This window comes from Triticum aestivum, chromosome 4A (assembly GCF_018294505.1).
Source record: "Triticum aestivum cultivar Chinese Spring chromosome 4A, IWGSC CS RefSeq v2.1, whole genome shotgun sequence".
NCBI lineage: Eukaryota > Viridiplantae > Streptophyta > Magnoliopsida > Poales > Poaceae > Triticum > Triticum aestivum.
Window position 1 is genome coordinate 269,623,541 of NC_057803.1, and position 19,380 is coordinate 269,642,920.

A 19,380-nucleotide genomic window follows, 5' to 3' on the forward strand; every position below is an offset into this window, starting at 1 on the left:
GGCGGGGGAGGAGGCCGGCGCGGGGTAGGGTGGCCGACGAGGGAGCTGAGCCGACGCGGGAGAGGGCGGCCAGTGAGAGAGCGCCGGCGTGGGGGGCGGTGGTGCGCGGGAGAGGGCGGCGGCGACGACGGCGGAGAGAGGCGAGTGAGTGTGTAAGGGCGAGGGAGTGAGAGAGAGGTCGAGCGTGGGCCGTTGGGCTGGATAAAGAGCCCGTAGTAGTAGCGCTTGAATGTAGAAAGCGCTACTGCTACGTCCAGTAGCAATAGCGCTTCATACATAAAAGCGCTACTACTATGCTTGGCCTGCCGGCAATGGCCTAGCAATTGTAGTATTAGCGTTTTTTTACTAAAACAACGCTACTGGTAAGGGAATAGTAGTAGCTCTTTTTATAAAAAGCGCTACTGATAAGTAGTAGCAGTGTTTTATTATAAGAAGCGCTACTACTATGCTACTGTCTATAAGCATTTTCCTAGTAGTGTTAGTACAAACAGGGGTCACATGACCCAACATAAAGAGCATACAAGCAACGGGAGCATATCAAGTCTAAGTACAGACAACTACAAATGAAAAAGGATGAGAAGCCTGACTATCTCTACAAGGCCCTCCCAAGGGTACAAGATCGTAGCCGAGATAACTAGTGAGACTGAAGTCTCCACTGCAAAACATAAATTTAAGCAAATGTGAGTACAAATATACCCAACAAGACTTACATCAGAACTAGCTACATATGCATCGGTATCAACAAAGGGAGTGGTGGCGTTTAACTGCATCAAGCCAGCTTTGACTTAGTGGCTATCCTGTACAACGACTGTTGGTAACTCTTTTGAGGTGGCACACACAAGTCCACATATTCACCATATCAATACACCACTATGGATCCTTTCTCGTCTCCCTACAAGAAGGTCATCCATATCACTCACACTTATCTTGCACATTTTATAATACACTACTAGGAAAAACGTAGGTTCCCACGCTACTGCTATGACGCTACAGCTATTTTTTAGCAGTAGCGTATGTTTTACCCCATGCTACTACTAATAGACATACCAGTAGCGTTGGTGCCCCGCGCTACTACTATTTCAGCCCACACTACTACTAACGGAATAGTAGTTGCGCGTCTATGATACACCCACACCACTAGTAATAAATTAGGATTTAAAAAAATAAAAATCTATTTATTCCAGTTTAGACAAACATTTCATAGTACTCACATACATGCATTCATAATATGTACATGTTATGCTTACAGTCAATCATGCATATCTGATATAGAAAATTAATACAGGTATATACAATATACGCCGCGCTTATAGGTCAGCGTCGGCGCCTCCAGAAGCCAATGTTGATGTTGTTGTTGTCGTCGCCGCCGCAGCACCATGATGATGTCGTCGGCGCCGCAGCCCCTTGTCGATGCCGCCGTCATCGTCGCCGCCGCAACCCCATGTCGATGTCGTCGTCGTCGTCGATGCCACCCTATGCCCATGTGCTCCCTATTAGTTTTCTTGGGCTTACTAGACATGACCCGTAGGAAAATGCTTTGCTGTTAGGGATTGCACTTAGGATAACTAGAACTGGTCCAATGATCCAAAAATAGAGAGTTTCAACGGGATCAGCGACACAACCAACTAAGAAACAGTGAAATGACCACTAGGTCTATAAATAGAACACTACTACGAACTCACAAATCCTGGAATCAGTGGAATTACTTTCTTTGGTGAAGGAACTTCTATTTTGCCAGCATCAACTATTTGAGTTCCTGACCATGTTCAAGAAATACTAAATTTAGAACATTACTACTGTAAATACATGAGGCATCAGGATAGAAAACAAAAGATGACCCATATCATATGAGCAGAATAAAAAGGAGTTTGGAACATAGCATGATTTACAATAAAACTAGAAGAGATCGCATGATTTACAATCCAACGAGAGCAGCAATTTCAGACCAACAAAAAGAAGAAACCCACATGCAGTGTCTTCAAACTTTAGTAAATTGTGAATTCCTCTATCCTAAATTCTTCGTTAGCAAAATTAACTAGACAAAGCTAGATGACAGTGAAACTTAAAGCTGCAATAAGAAATATTAGATATACACAAGTTGAAAATCAATCTCGGTGGAACAACATAAGATTGCATCTAGATTTCCGAATTAAACATAGGCATATCTCATAGTTTAAAATAAAGGCACCCAACAGAAAAGTGCATAAAAGATTCCAAAATAACTCAACAAGCTGCTTCAGCTAGCATCATAGGAGGGGATGTAGAAGAACAAAAATTGAGAGACCAAAGACCTTGTGGTCTCTTTTTCTTCTGTCTGCGAGTATTTGTGCAGTCTCTTTGCGCTGTGTAGCATAGCATGCAGCCTAGTTCAACGCCCATCAAAGACCAAAGAAGTGGGCTCGACGTGTAGTGGAGAAAGACATCGGAATTAAGGAGGACCTCAATCAGAAGCATGACACTCCGGCCAAGATCCAGCTGAACCCCGATCGATTACATTTTTACACCAACTATATGTACTGTTACATAATGAAGCTAGAGTACGTCATCCATATAAACTAGAGTATCGATTTCAGCGACATCAGTTAATTGTACTACTACGAAAGGAAGCTGGATATATATAATTAAGCATGCCTATTAAATAGCTCATGTCTGATCATATATACCACAGAGAAAGACGCCAGGGTACCAACTAGCATGGTCGGTCTTATCGAATTAACACTACAATATAGCAACTAGATTAACACACAGCACAATGCATACTCGACATGAGCAGATGCCCTCCAGCTAGCTCAACTGATTAATCGCCTACTGCTACCCTGCTTCGCAGTCCTACTCCTCACCACCCAGGAAGGCCAGGAAGGCCGCGATGATGTCTCCCACCCCAAAGATGACGATGTACCGGCCAAGGGGATCCCGATGAAACAAGGCGCTCAACCAAACCAAGCACGACACAGACCAAACCCATGGTGTGAGAAGAAAAACTAAAAAAATAGCCAATGCATAAAGAGGTATGCAGTACAAACAACAACAATCTTGGTCGTGAGCACCTACACGTAATAGTTGCCTAATGAATGAAATACATGATTCTTTCTGCTCCCTCTCATATTTATTCTGCATCTAATCTAATGAAATAATTAGGAACAGAGTGGGAGACCCTGGTGATGCTAGAAAACTGCCTGCACGGGACAGATGCGGAGATGAACAAATCTAGAAGAAGATAAGTGGAGGGGAGGTGGGATGAACAAGGCTGCACCTTGATGGTTACCGCGGCTACGGCGTGTGTCAGAGCTGGATGGAGAAGCATCTCCATGGAGTACGTGCACCTTGGTGCCTGCCTGCATGAGGAAGAGCATCAACGGAGGCAAGGGAAGGGAAGAAGGTCAGAACCAAGACATTGATTGAACTCACCAAGGTCGGACCTTGACGACCAGCTCCATGCCGTCTGTCTCCTCACGATGCTGGTCTGATGGGCGGATCTGGCCACCGCCATGGCCTGCTTGCTGGATGTCCCCCTTCTATCCTCTCCTCTCCTCTCCTCTCGTGGTGACCGGGGGGGGGGGGGGGGGGGGGGGGGGGGGGGGTACTGCTCACCATGGCCTTGGCCTGCGTGCGTGAGGAAGAGGGAGAGGAAGGAAATCAAATTGCAGTAATAAGGTAAAAAGGGAAGATGAGAAGGCCATGGAAGAGGAGGAGGAGGTGGAGGAGAGGGATCCGGTGCTGCACCTGCTTCCGCCTGCGGCTCGGTGGCCATGCTAGCTAGGGTTTCCGACCTCCATGTCACCGTGGATCTGGGGGCTGCCTCACCTTCTCGCTCGATCTGTGGATGGGAGACAAGGTGAGGGGCGCGGGAGAGGGTGGAGCGGCGGCGTCGGGGGTAGAGGGAGACGAGGCCGGCGGCGGCGGGGTTGGGGCAGAGGAGAGGAGGATTGGGGAATTCGTTGGGTCTTGGGTGGGGGAGGAGGAAGACTGGAGTGTGTGCGCGGGTGTTGGGTGGATTTTTTTAGCGTGGGTGATAGTAGCGCGTTTTGCAAACCAGGCGCTACAGTTATGTCTTTAGCAGTAGCGCTGTGTTGATCACCCATGCTGCTATTATGTCTTAATAATCCGGAGGTGTGGTTGACACACTTACTAGTAGCGCTGCCAAAAAAAACCACGCTGCTGCTAAGTAATACAGCAGAGCGTTTTGTACCAAGCGCTACTGGTATTTACCAGCAGTGTGGGGTCTCAAACAAACGCTGCTGGTAAAGTTCTACGTATAAGCATTTTCCTAGTAGTGGTATCCACTTCACTTGTCTATGAACAATGTAAGCGTTCCAAGTGGTCCATATCCGCGGACGCGGCTATTCAAATATATTATGTTAACTCTGCAGGAGTATACTTCTTCACACACGCTCTCACCAATTATCTCCAGTTACACAACATGTACTCAGCAACCTTCAAACGGAAGCCCAAAGAGGATGTTGGCCACGACCTGACTAACCACACAAGTCTCTAGTCTAGGTTAATCGTCTATTCGAGTTCCATCTGCAAGGAAGTCCCGCCAAGGTTTCCACTATGACCCCAAACGATATGAGCAGGGTTCCCAAGCCCACCATCTGGGTTCCACTTGGTACACCATGCCACGGTGCCTAGTCTGTCCCAAGCCCACCTGGCCAGGTTCCACTTGGTAGACTACTAACACAACCTACAAACACCAGAAACTAGTTGCAACTCCTGGACAGAGATCGGGTGATTAATAAACCGAGAGGGATCGAGTTACTGGAAACCAATGTGTGGTAGTAACTGTCTTGGATCACGAACACGGAACTCAGCTCTTGAGGATGGTTTCAATGAGAAAATCAACCATGTACTCCTACATGGCATCTCACCTCTACCTTTACCAAATCATGTTCACACACTTAGCTCTCAACAGTAGGACATGTTCACCACATTCCAATTCATCCCCGATGAATCAGACCTGACACAAATCTAAGCAATAGCAGGCGTGACAACAAGCATGGATGAGTCGGCACATCATGGCTCAGGTAACTCCTACTCATGCTAGTAGGTTTCAACTATTTACTGTGGCAAAGACGGGTCATGCAAAGGAATGGGGTTCAGCTACTTCTTCTCCTTGAACAAATCAATCAGTGGCCTAGTCAGTGGCAAAGACAGGTCATGCACATCATGGCTTAAGAAGGAACTTATTCTTCTTGAACAAATCAATCAGTAGCCTGGTGTGCTAGGGGATACTTATGGAATGAAGGTTGCAAGTATCCAAGCCACAGAATACTTCGCACATATGCATGACTGACTTGGGATGATTCCAGAGGAAGCAAAACAAGCTTTCTCGAATTCATGGTGGCAACTTGCATCAAATGCACATGAATTAGAGGAAGTCACTTCTTTCGTTCAAACATAAACTTCATGAGCTAGAATGAAGAAAATGCTTTCAGAAGTTTTGAACACTAACTTAGACGTTCAACATGAATCATGGACAAGATGAAAATGTTGTCAATGGGCTCAACAACAATTCATCTAGGCTTCCATATAGATGGAATTCCACAATTAAGTGAACACGGTGATAGCTTGCTAAGACCAAAAGATGTAATGGTGTATGATCGAGGGATCAATCACGAGTAAGACAACATTACGAACATCGTCGGTTCTAATTTGATTTGAGGATAGCCCATAGTCAAATCAAAGATTGGATAAGACAATAGGTCAAACAACTGATCACGAGGACCAATCGATGGAGATAACATCTTTCTTTAACACACACACAAACCCAAAGATATCCCTTTAGAATGAACTAAGTTAGGCAATATTTTATCTTCCAACTCCCAAGTTGTTGTTTAGATCAACCAACTAGCTCAGGGGTATCCAACACAGACTCTTGAAGAAGGGGTGGTTTACAAGAAACCAACTTGATCACGAGGTCAACATAAAAATTAGGGGTCAACCTGGTGATACTTTGTAGCGACCCGACCTCAGACGGTCTAGTCTCTGTGCTTAAGTGTCATCCCACAATACTCGAGGATTTATAACAGAGACAAATCACATGTATAAAGTAACGTAAAAACTATTACCTTAATCCATATAGCGGAAGTAACAAAGGTTGTGGATTCCCATCAACACCAACAACAAAGTTGAGTGTAGAAATCGTAACCCTAACGTATCACTTACTCGTCGTAAGAAGTCCTGCAACATGAGACGTTGCAGCCACAGAGGGTCAGTACATTGAATGTACTGGCAAATTCACACCAAAGGATAATGAGGAACAATGGCTGTCACTACATGCATATATGGCTGGTGGAAAAGCTGTATGGTTATAATGTTTTTGCGAAAAGCCCATTTTTTCCTACAACAAAGGAATGCATTTTATTTAACTACAAAGTTGGTTGAAAAATATTGAGAAGGTTCCTCCAACTCAATCCCAAATTAACATCAATAACCCAACAAATTATTTAAGTAACGTGATGAGACCAATATGATAATCCAAGAACCAGATACTCAAGATGTCCATAACCAGGGACACGGTCATGATTAGTTTGTACACTCTGTAGAGGTTTGCGCACTTTTCCCCACAAGACTCGATCGCCTCCGTTGGGTTTCTCGCACTACATGGTGTTTGAGAAACGGATGACCGAGACACAGTCTTTCAGAAACATTAACTCCTTACTCCGGGCAGACCATACCAAACCTACATCCCTCTACCTGTTGATCCACCTCCTCAAGAGCTTCTCGCAACTTACTCAACTATGCTAGAGCCCATAATAGCTTGTGGCTACACACGGAAGTTTCTAGCATGAATAATCTTATTACCCCTTTGAGCCTGGGTGGCATTTCATAGGGTGATCACGCGGGTCCTCCGGGATCCCCTTGGGCAAACACTGGGTTCTCCGGGTGCCTGGGCAAACCACTGGGTGCTCCAGGGTGCCCCAACCAATCCATCCAGATGTGTATTAAAGTAGCCACCTTAAGTTAACCATTAAATAATAACTCTCACATCTGTCATGAATTCTCTCAAACCGATCCACGTCTACGAGCATAGCATAGCAATATGAGCATAACGTAAAAGTAACTCCCAGGGTTTGAATGCAGGGCAATAGGTTCCTACCTCATCAACTACTCCCCGATACCCACATGTTATAAATTTCTAACCATGCAATGTTTGGGGGTGAAACTAATGTATAAAAACTAGGTATGAAAGGGATATGATCAAGGTGTGAACTTTCCTGCAATGTTGATGAAGATGATTCGCACTCATAACTCTTGATAGATCTACTCATCACACTCCGTTCAATCTATCGTAGGCAAGCAATAGTAACCACACATAAGTAATCACTCAAAAGGTCGGAAAGAACGAAGAACAATTCAGAAAGCATCAAAACCAAGCAATCAACTCTTGCAACATAAAACAATTTCTAATAGTACCAAAATTATGTGTATTTGGCCTTATCAGAAAGTTTAGGTCACGAGCTTCGATTTGCAAAAAGAATAAACTCAAACGGAGTTACGAAACTCAAGTTACGAACAAACAAAGTTTGAATTCAATTCTGGTCTAATTCAAATTTTAAACTTTCAAACACATATTTAAGTTGGATTACTGGATAGAGGGGATCATAACGAATAAGTGAGCGTTGGTTTCGTTGGATTTGGACTAACGAGTAAAAAGTAGTGATCGATTGAAGATTAGGGACTAATCTGTAAAAGAAATACTACAAATAGGTCCCTCGACAGAAAATAAAAAAAAAAGAAAAATCCTATCGAGCGAACGCTCACTACAGAGGCATACAATACGAAAACCGTTCGCTACAAATACTAACGGATGAACGTCCACTAATAACTAACAGATCGATTTTTTGAAAAAAAAACTAAACTAAAAAATGGGAAAACCGGGCGGTTCGGTAGTTCATACCGTTTTGACGGTTTTCAAAAATAAACCCGCGGCGAACCGGGCTTCGGATTCCGGTGGGTTTCGGGCGGTGGCGGCGGTGATGGCGCGTGCGGTGGCGGCGGAGGATGGTGGCGCGGGTGTAGGGTTCGGCAGGCGGGGCGCGACAGCGGCACGGTGCTGGCTACGGCGGCGGCTCCGGTGAGATGCAGTCGCGGCGAGAAGTGCGTCGGCGGCGCGACGTCGGGGGCCCGGGGCCCGGGGCCCGACTATTTAAGGGGGCCAGGGGGCAAGGTGGCAGAGAAGAGGCGGCGGCGGGAGTCCAGGCGGCGTACGGCGGCGGCGACGCCGTGCGGGTGCGGGAGTCCGTCCCGAGCTCGGGGACGGGCATGGGCGAGCGCGTGGGCCGGCCGGGCCGTGGCTTGGCGAGCTAGGCCGGCCCGGTCCGGTTGGTCCAAAGTTTTTTTTATAAATATTTTTTGACACACAAAAACAAAATAAATTAAAATAATATATAGGCATATAATATATTAAAAATTTCAGAAAAAGATTGTCTACAACGTGAACATTTTCCTAGCATTAAATAAAATTCACACAAATTCATATAATTCAAAGAGTGCTACTGGTCTAATAAAATCCAATAAAATAATTATAAAAATACCAAAATTAATTCAAATTTATTTCTCTCCAATTTTCTAATGTAGGGAATCATGTTACCCTATTTTCCATATATTTTATTTTTGGAGAAAAATAATTTGAATAAAATCCAAATAACTCCAAATTGAGAATAATTTTGAAGGGGACTTTTAAATTTGATCCCTTTAAACTTGCAACTAATATTTCATATATTTTGAAGAAGTCATTTTATCTTCTCTCATGAAAATCTTTGAGTTGCTTAAAGTTTCTGAATTGAAAAATATTTTCAAATGAAATTCAAATATTTTCAACACCCCTTTGCATTTAAATAAATGGAAGAAGTCATGTCATCTTCTCTCCAGGGTTTTGTGATGAAAAGAATTTGAATTCATGGAGATCATAAAAGCAAGATGAAAGTTTGGGAAAGTCCTTTTATTCCCTCTCATTTAACTTTCAAAAGTTTCAAATTCACTCACTTTTAGTCAATCAATCACACAACAACCAAACAAACAATCAAATCTATTTATTTATTATAACATTCCAAAATTTAGAATTTTGGGATGTTACAAACCTACTATCCTTAAAATGAATCTCATCCTGAGATTTGGAGAGGCTAGAAAGAAAAAGGTTAGGGTTTGGGGGTCTCCTCAAAATCCATCGATCATCACAGGGGGTCTGGGGTGCTACCACCCTTAGAAACATGGTTATGGTTCCACCAAAACTCATATACTCCATCCTTATTGTTGGCAGTCTCGGTCTTCCCAGATCTCGGGAAATTCCATCTCTGGGCTCTTCCGATAGTGGCATAACCTTTACCGCATACTAAACAACTATCGACATCTCATGGTGGTCAACCATTTATGGCTTCTCCTGCAGGAAATAGGTCTAGGCTGAACCTCACCATATGTCCTACGATAGGCAACAACTGCCTTGTACAAGGGAAATGATTATACCATTCTAAGGTTTAAACAAGGCTTAATATTGTCGTCTCTCTACTATAGGTAAGTCACTCAGATTTACCATCCCATATAGCAATGCGAATAATAAGAGTAAGTCGGTATGGTGATCAATCCGCCCCGCACCCAAATCATTACCTTGTACATGGTTTAGCGAATCTCGCATTCTAACACTCGGTCATCCTCACAAGCATTGCAGAATTTCTCTTGTCGATGAACCAAGTTCGGTTAAATCCATTAATTCTGCAAGCCAAACAAGTAGCTATCATTCCTTCACAACCCTCAGGTTTTGCGTAACTCCTATAAGATCGTCTGTCGATAAAATCGTAATGTCTTCCATGGTTTTTCCTTCAGCAAGAATGTGCTTGCTTCTTGGCAGGTCCTGGGGCCTGTGGGTTATGGCCCATATCATCACTTGTAGTCCTTGAACTTATCATCGGGCAACTGATCATTATTCCAACTTCCAACTTCCTAGTATTCTTAAATCCATCCAATTGTACCGTCTTCCTTCCTTCTATTGGCACCAAACCAGGACATGATTACTCAGACTCATCATGGAGTTTCCATTGATCCATATTTCCGACATCATACCTCCTTTATATCCAATAGTAATTTATCTCTTCATCCTCGTGGGATATCCCACATACCGAGATAAAAACTTATACTTATGAAGTCCATATTCCACTTCGTGGAACATCATTATCCTTTCCAGGGTGAAGCGTCCTTACATGGGAATATTGGCCATCTCTGCATGGCACTTCTTCAACTGGGAAACATGAAACACATCATGAACTCCTGACAGTCCTTCGGGTGACTCCAACTTGTTGGCCACTTCTCCCATACGCTCCAAAACTCGGTATGGTCCTACAAATCTCGGGGCTAACTTTCCCTTAACTCCAAATCGTTTAACTCCTTGTAGAGGGGACACACGAAGACATGCTTTGTCTCCAATTTCATAGACTACCTCCTTGCGTTTTTGAGTCTGCATAACTCTTCTGCCCGGACTGAGCTACCTTTAGTCTATCTCGGATCAACTTAACATTCTCTTCTGACTCCTTGATCACATTTGGTCCAAACAACTGACGGTCTCCAACTTCATCCGACATCAATGGTGTCTGGCTCGTTCTCCCATACAAAGCTTCAAAAGGGGACATCTTCAATTGGCTTGGTAACTGTTGTTGTATGAGAACTCCGCGTAAGGTAGATTATCATCCCTACTAGATCCATAACCTAGCGCACACGCTCTCAACATGTCCTCCAGAATTTGGTTGACTCTCTCGGTCTATCCATCTGTCTGCGGATGAAAGGTTGTACTGAACTCTAGCCTAGTACCCAAAGTCTGGTGCAGCTGATTCCAAAACTTTGAGGTAAACTATGTTCCTCTATCTGATAAGATGGTCCTCGGAACTCCATACGATCCTGGTCATATACATCTTGGTCAACTTCACACTTGTATAGGTGGTTTTCACTGGGGTAAAGTGAGCCACTTTGGTCAAGAGAATCAACTACTACCCAGATAGAATCATATCCCGATCGGGTTCTGGGAAATCCGATAATGAAATCCATGCCAAGCTTATCCTACTTCCATTCGGGTATCGGCATAGGCTATAGTAATCCTGCTGGCTTCTGATGCTCTGCCTTTACTCTCTGGCATACATTACCTACGACTACACACTCCGCAATATCCTCCTTCATACCAGTCCACCAGAAACACTCCTTCAATTCCAAATACATCTTGGTGTCTCCAGGGCGAATCGAGTATGGTGACTCATGAGCCTCCTAAAGTATTAACTTCCTGATCTTTGCATCATTGGGAACATATACACGATCCTTGAACCTTAGGGTTTCGTGCTAATCCTTACGAAAACCTTTGGCCTTTCCTTTGCTCATCCTCTCTTTTATCTCAGCAATCTCTGTATCATCCTTTTGAGCTTCACGGATCTTTCCCAACAATATAGACTGAACTTACATTGCTACAACAAAACCTTTGGGAACAATCTCCAACCGAAGTTCCCTGAGGTCCTCCGCTAACTCCTTTGGTAATCCTCCGCTTATGAGGGTATTCGTCCTTGTTTTCTTTATGGTTGTGTCCTATTTTGCCACAAAGCTGGCATGCATAGGGTTTCTTCATATCCTTTCCAGAAGGCTTCAATTTCTGGGACACAAACCGAGACTTTAGCAAAGTCAACTTAAATTCCTTCCAAATTGTTACTCCTTGCCATCCATGGATGGTTTGGTACATCCTCTACCAAGTAGTGGCACCTCTTTCAAAGCACTGAAGAGCATGCTGGGTTATATCCTTTCCGACTACAGGGTTATTCTTCATGTGATCCTCCATGTTCTGAATCCATCGGTCTATCTCCAATTGACTCATCGGTCCAGAAAATAGGAGCTCATCTCCATTCGTCCTCTATTGGGTCCATGGGTTTGGGGTGGGATAAGAGATATAGAGAGGGATACACACAAAGCAAACAATAGTTTTGAAAAGACAGATTTTATTATGGCTGTCGAAAAACATCAAACAAATGACAGCTCACAATCGCCGCATCTAACGTAGGTATATAACAGGGGTTTGGTCTTCTAAAGGTCAATAAATCTTCAAGGTCGTCTAACTCTTCAAGTCTTGTTCATGCCTCCAATGGTTTCTTCCGATGATGCTTGTCTTTCTCAAATCCTTTTGCCAGATCATTTCTGTTGTCGCAAAGTCTATTGTGACGTCCTTCAATATTTCTAGAGTTGCGTTCCAAAATTTTGGGTTTCATCAACCTCGACATGAGCCGTGATCCTACTGTCCTTTAGTTCCTAACGAATCTTTGATGTCTCAGGTTTTGTTCCTCTAGCTTGGCTACTTTCAGCTTCTAGGTCCTGAGTTCTTCATGAAACGCTTCCTTATCTAATACTACTTCCTGCAGGTCCATCTTAACTTCTTGATGTAACACTCCAGATCCTGGAAATACACCAGCTAAGGTTAAAACTTCGTCTTGCTGATAGGTGCTCCATCAGCCTTCTTGTCCTCCAATCCTTCCAAAGAAATGCATGCTTAACTTTGCACGACGGCAATAGCATAAGCGGACGTTAAAATCATGGATAGCCGTGTTTCTGCTCTTGCCATTTCCATGAGCTATCATTCCATAGTTGTTATCTCCTGCCTTAGGGTTTCTTGACAAAACTTTGAGTTCTAATGCTCCATGCTCTGGTCTTTCTCCATTACACCTTGATCTTGGGTAGTGACAGCTTCCATAGTCTGCCAAGTTCCATAAGAGGTGCCTTCCTAGGTCATACAAATCTGGAAAATTCTACAGGGCCTTCAAATTCCCCTAGTCTTCGAAGTCTTCAATCATTGTAGTTTGCATCATTATAATGCTCGGTAAAATATTCTTCATTACGAAGTGATCTTGGTTGTCCGATATCTTGTACTCCTTGGAGTGGTCTCATCAGTCGATTCCTCATGTGGTCCAAAGGGGAAAGGTGATGTAGGGTAGAACCCTAATCGCCCGGTCTTTCACGAAAGGAGCGGATCCCGTGAAGAACGCGAAGAACACGAGGAGGGAAACGAGGGAAAACACAAGGGGAAACACAAGAGGAACACTCAAACTAACAAGAACAAGTCACACATGTGATCCAAATCCAACAAAGGACGATACATAGGGTAATCGGTTCTTCTCCGTGAGGAGGTCTTGAATCCACAAGGGGATCTTCCCGTAAAGGGGTCTTGAATCCATGGTGGATCTTCTCCCAAGAGGGGCCGCGGTCTCTCTCTAGGAGTAGATCCGATATGGATGAGCGAAGCTCTATCTCTGAGTATGAGCTAAACCAACGCTAACCCTAGAAAGTTGTACAGGATAGAGTATATATAGTCTAGGTGACGAAAGGGTACACGGGCCTCGGCCCAAGTGGCTGCGCGCAGGCAGGGCCGGAAGTTCCGGGCGCCGGAGGTTCCGGGGAGGGTCCGGCCTAACCAGAGAGTTGGCGCGGAGGAGATGTGCTGGCATCCGGGGGCCGGAAGGTCCGGGCCTGCCGGAGGTTCCGGGCGCCGGAAGGTCCGGGACGGGGTCCGGGCTAACCCGAGAGTTGGCACGCCTGGGCTGGTCGAAGTCATCGGCGGCCGGAAGCTCCGGGTCGGCCGGAAGCTCCGGGGGCCGGAAGTTCCGGGCTCTGGCCGGAAGTTCCGGGCTGTCCAGAGTGTTGACGCCTGTCTCTTCTTCTACAGAACTCGGCTTCGAGTCTTGAACGTTGTACCTGATGACACATAGTATCTCGGACTTAGGCAATAGCCATGTCTCACTTGAAGAGGGAGAAAACTCAAGTAGGAGTGATGTCACCTCGGATTGAATAGCACGTGCCCTAGCCTTTGTCATTGGTCCACTTGGAGCTTGGATAGTTGATGTGGCGTCCATGGGGATGGTCGTGGGATGCTCCACATCATCTCCCGTCCCTTGGGGAAGCTCCGTCCTCGGATCGATTTCTTCATCACCATGGAAGGGAGAGAGATCTTTGATGTTGAAGATGTCGCTCACGTTGTATTTGTCGCGCGGGAGGTCGATCTTGTAAGCATTGTCGTTGTAGCGTGCAAGCACCTTGAAGGGTCCATCTGCTCGAGGTTGAAGCTTAGACTTGCGTTCTTGTGGAAAGCGCTCCTTGCGAAGGTGTATCCACACGAGATCACCAATGTTGAAGACCATAGGTTGCTTGTTGACGCTGAGCTTGGTCGCAAGGCGTTGTATTTGGTGCTCGATGGTGTTTCTTGCATCTTCATGCACCTTCTTGATATGGGTCGCTCTTGCACTTGCGTACAGATTGATTCGCTCTTGGAGTGGTAGAGGTAGAATATCCAATGGTGACAAAGGGTTGAATCCGTAGACGACCTCGAAGGGGGACTTGCCGGTTGTTGAGTGTCTTGCTCGGTTGTAGGCGAACTCGGCGATGGGTAGACACTCCTCCCACTCCTTGATGTTCTTCTTGATGAGTACTCAAAGCAGAGCGGATAGTGTGCGGTTTGTCACCTCCGTTTGGCCCTCGGTTGGAGGATCGTACGCCGTGGAGAAGAGTAGCTTGATTTCGAGCTTGGCGCATAGGGTCTTCCAAAAGTAGCTAAGGAACTTGACATCGCGGTCCGAGACGATGGTTTTTGGCACACCATGGAGACGCAAAATTTCCCTACAAAAAAGATTAGCAACATTTGAAGCATCGTCTATCTTGTGGCAAGGAATAAAATGTGCCATTTTGGAGAAACGGTCCACAACGACAAATATGGAATCTTTCCCATTTCAAGTTCTAGGCAAACCAAGTACAAAGTCCATGCTAATGTCTTCCCAAGGTTGGTATGGAATCAGTGAAGGCATATAGAGACCATGAGATTGAACTTTGGACTTAGCTTTGCGACATGTAGAACACCGGTTGGTGAAACGATTGACATCCCGAAACATCTTAGGCCAAAAGTAGCTCTTCGAGAGCGTGGCGAATGTCTTGTCGCGTCCGAAATGTCCCATTAAGCCTCCTCCATGAGATTCCTGCAAAAGCAACAAACGAAGAGAGGACTCGAGAATACAAAGTTTGTTAGCTCTCATAAGGTAGCCATCTTTAATGTAATAGCGTTCCCAAGATGTATTCGACAAACACTTGGCATAAGGAATGGCAAAAGTTGTATCATGCTCATATAAGTCTTTGATATGCTCGAAGCCAATGACATCTAACTCAAGTTGCGTGACAAGCATGAAAATGCGGGAAAGAGCATCCGCTACTATGTTTTCTTTACCCTTGAAGTACTTGATGACATAGGGAAAAGACTCAATAAATTCACTCCATTTAGCATGACGCTTGTTCAACTTAGTTTGTCCCTTAAGATACTTGAGAGTCTCATGATCGGTATGAATGATAAACTCATGGGGACGAAGGTAGTGTTCCCATTCATGCAAAACGCGAACTAAAGGATATAGCTCTTTGCAATAGATGGGATAATTGAGTTGCGCTCCGGAAAGTTTCTCACTAAAATAAGCTATGGGGCTCTTCTCTTGCGTTAACACACCTCCTATGCCATTACCACTAGCATCGCAATGAATTGCAAAAGGCTTGTCGAAGTTTGGTAAAGCAAGCACGGGAGCATGAGTAAGCAAATTCTTAAGCTCATTGAATGTGGTATCTTGGGATGGTCCCCAAATAAACGGCGCATTCTTCTTGCTCAAAGCATGCAAAGGCGAAGCAATGGTGCTAAAATCCTTCACAAAGCGACGATAGAAACCCGCAAGACCAAGAAAACTACGCACTTGACGCACGTTGGTTGGTTGCGGCCAAGTCTTAATAGCATTGATCTTGGACTCATCTACATGAACACCCTTAGAAGAGACCACAAAACCCAAGAAAATGAGCTTATCAACACCAAGAAGGCATTTCTCCATATTAGCATAGAGTCGCTCCTTTCTAAGAGTTTGCAAAACGGTGCGAACATGGGTGACATGCTCTATAATAGATTTGCTAAACATAAGAATGGCATCGAAGTAAACCACAACAAATATACCAATGTAAGGGTGAAAGACATGATTCATAAGGCGCATAAAAGTGCCCGGTGCTTCCGAGAGACCCATAGGCATGACTAACCACTCATACAAACCAAACATGGTTTTGAATGCGGTTTTCCATTCATCACCCTCTTGTATGCGGATTTGATAGTAACCACTTTTAAGATCAATTTTAGAAAATATAGTGGCACCGCTAAGCTGATCAAGCATATCATCTAGGCGTGGAATGGGGTACCTATAGCGAACGGTGATAGCATTGATAGGTCTACAATCGGAGCACATGTGAAAGCTACCGTCACGTTTTGGCACAAGGATGACCGGTACGGCACAAGGGCTCAAACTTTCACGCACATGTCCATGGTCTATGAGATGCTTTACTTGCCTTTGAATTTCTTTGGTTTCTTCGGGGTTGACGCGGTAGGGAGCTTTGTTCGGAAGCGGTGCTCCGGGGATGAGGTCGATGCGATGCTCAATGCTTCGTAATGGAGGTAGACCGGGAGGTAGCTCATCGGGAAAAACATCTTGAAATTCCTGCAAAAGAGAAGACAACACTAGAGGAAGAGTGTGAGAAGTGTTAGTTTGTGATGCATTGTCCTTGCACACGAGGACGTAGTGTAGGACACTAGATGGGTTCTCACACACTTCTCTCATCTCATGTTTGGTGGCAAATCGAACGAGGTTCTTGTTTTCGCTCATCGTGGAGGCACTCGATTTTGGCTTGTGGCGCTCACTCTCTTTTTGGTGGCTCACTCTCTCACTATGCTCTCCACGATGGGTGTTTTTCTTGTCGGCGATCACTTGACTTGGCGACATTGGACGGAGAATGTACTCCTTGCCCTTCATCTTGAAGATGTAGTGGTTCGTTCAGCCGTTGTGGACGACTCCTCTATCGAATTGCCATGGCCGTCTAAGGAGAAGATGACAAACGGTCATTGGAATGACGTCACACTCCAAGGTGTCTTCGTAGGCGCCGATCTTGAAGGAGACTTGTACTCGGTGCTCGACTTGGATAGTGCCGGAGTCACTAAGACATTGCACTTTGTATGGATGTGGATGCTTCGTCTTGGGTAATTGGAGCTTGGAGCAAAGTTCTTCACTTGCGAGATTGTGACAACTCCCTCCATCGATGATGACCTTGACGGATTGTCCCTTGATGTCGGCCTTGGTGTGGAATATGTGGCATCGTTGGTCTTCTTCTTGGTGGTGTTGGAGCGTCAAGACTTTGGAGACAACAAGTGCGGGACTTGAGTCTACATCACAAAAAACTTATTCTTCTTCATTGTTCACTTGGCGGTGCATGGCCACTTGCTCAAGGGCTTCCATTTCTCCTTCACTCATGGAATCATAAGTGCCATCGTCGTTGAAGATCATGGTGCGCTTGTTGGTGCACTCATAGGACTTGTGGCCTCGGCCTCCACAAGTGAAACACTTGAGGGAGCTCATCTTGACGGTCTCATCGGTAGGGGTTGATGATGATGAAGCTCTCGGCTTGAAGTTACTTGTAGTAGGCGAAGCTTTCTTGGAAGTCGACTTGTCGATGTTGGAAGTACACGGTCTTGTAGTCGGTGTTGGAGTCGTGGAAGCTTGGTTATTGGGGAAGCCGTAGGACTTGGATGAGAACTTGGCATACTTGAAATCATCTTGCACTTGCCGTTCCGCTTTGGTAGCTTGGTGCACGAGCTCGATGAGATTTGAGTATGGTTGGAAGTCGGCGATCTTCTTAATAGGATGATTGAGTCCATTCAAGAAACGTGCCATAGTTTGCTCATCATCTTCTGTCACATTGGCTCTTATCATTGCAATCTCCATCTCCTTGTAGTATTCTTCAACGCTCTTGGTTCCTTGCTTGAGTTGTTGGAGTTTCTTGAATAGGTCGCGGTTGTAGTAGGTAGGCACGAAGCGTGCTCTCATGACATCCTTCATTTGTGCCCAAGTAGTGATGGGTTGATCACCTCTTGCCTCGTGGCGCTCTATGATTTGTTCCCACCAGATGAGGACATAGTCAAGGTATGCCATCGCGATCTTCTTCTCTTCTTCATAATTGTGCAAACGGAAGATCTTTTCAACTTTCAATGCCCATGAAAGGTATTCTTCGGGATCGTTGCTTCCGTTGAACTTGGGCATGGTGAACTTGAGCTTGCCATAGCGTTGCTCTTCATTGTGTTGGGGTCGGGGATGATGACGCCCATGTTGTAGATGATTGTTCAACTCGTGGTGCTCTTGTCGTGGAGGGTTGTCAACCTCGTGTTGCTCTTGTCTCAGAGGATTCCCATTGTTTTCATGCTCTTGATGAACTTGATGGTCTTCGCGAGCTTGTGGAGGAGCGCGTCGAGCTCGAGGAGGAACTATATGATGCATGCGAGCCTGAAATCGTCGTTCGTGAATTTCTTCGCGACGCGCTTCCCCTTCTTCACGGGCTTGACGGCCTCGGTCGGCAACGGCTCGACTCGCATCGCGTAGAGCTTGTTGCGCCTCAAGTGCTTGAGCGTCACGGAGTTGTTGTGCTTGACGTTGAGCCTCGGCATTTTGTGCATTTTGGTGTAGACGCGCACGTTCTTCCTCTTCATGTTGGCGTTGTTGTTGTCGTTCTCGAGCTAGCGCAAAGGCTTCTTCGGCTTGACATCGTTGGTGCTCTTGAGAGTCGGTGTCACGAAGTGGATAGAGGTTTTCTTGATGGTCGGTGCGCGTGGCTCGACGAAGAGTGTTCGATGTCGGTGTACTTGAGCCGGAGAGGGTAAAGTCGGAATGGCGACTTGAACGGCTCCTTCTTGAAGTGGAAGACGAGCGGTTGAGCAACAAAGCATGAATTTCGTCCATCCTTGTGTCATGCTCTTGCTTGTGGTTGTCGAGCTTGTGGTCGAAGTAGTCCTTTGTACGTTTCTCGGAAAGTCGCAAGTCGGCGGCAAGGTTGTCGATGCATTCACTCATCGCTTGTTGCTCTTGATGTAAAGCACGTTGTGCACCAAAGAGGTGGCTCTTGGTGACGAAGGAGTTCATGTTGTTGTCTTGCTCCATGAAGAGTGGGTTGGAAGAAGTAGTTGGCCTATCCATCATTCCAAGACAAATGTGAGTGGTAGAAATAGAAGAACGAGTACCAAATGTACCTTGATCGAAGTTGAAAGTGGATCGAGGATCACTCCAATGTAGGAGAAGGAAATAGCACAATTGGTACGAGTTCTTGTCAGTTTCTCACACCTACACAAGTAAAAGCTTTTGGTGGAGCTTTGTTAGGATGGTGGCACAAAATTTGATGTAATTGTAAGTGAGCTTCAATAATGTTGGAAAAGATTCGCAAGATGCAATGTAACAAGTAGACCAAGCATATAAGGTACACGGAAACACACGCGCACAAAGATAAGTGGGGTTGTGCAACCAAGGGTGAGCCAAAATGTGGAAT

The 19,380-nt window shown here is 45.3% G+C and overlaps 1 long non-coding RNA gene across 2 annotated transcripts; it reads right to left on the reverse strand.

Moving 5' to 3' along the window:
• Nucleotides 1–1,154: 1,154 nt before the first annotated feature.
• LOC123085946 (uncharacterized) lies at nucleotides 1,155–4,051 on the reverse strand. 2 transcript variants are annotated; one of them, XR_006440165.1, is made up of 3 exons: nucleotides 3,724–4,044; nucleotides 3,254–3,603; nucleotides 1,155–1,756 (listed from the first exon to the last, which is right to left on the reverse strand). It is a non-coding gene; the product is annotated as an uncharacterized lncRNA (long non-coding RNA). The 2 variants fall into 2 exon arrangements; XR_006440166.1 differs by having other exon boundaries at nucleotides 1,155–3,603; nucleotides 3,724–4,051.
• Nucleotides 4,052–19,380: the final 15,329 nt, after the last annotated feature.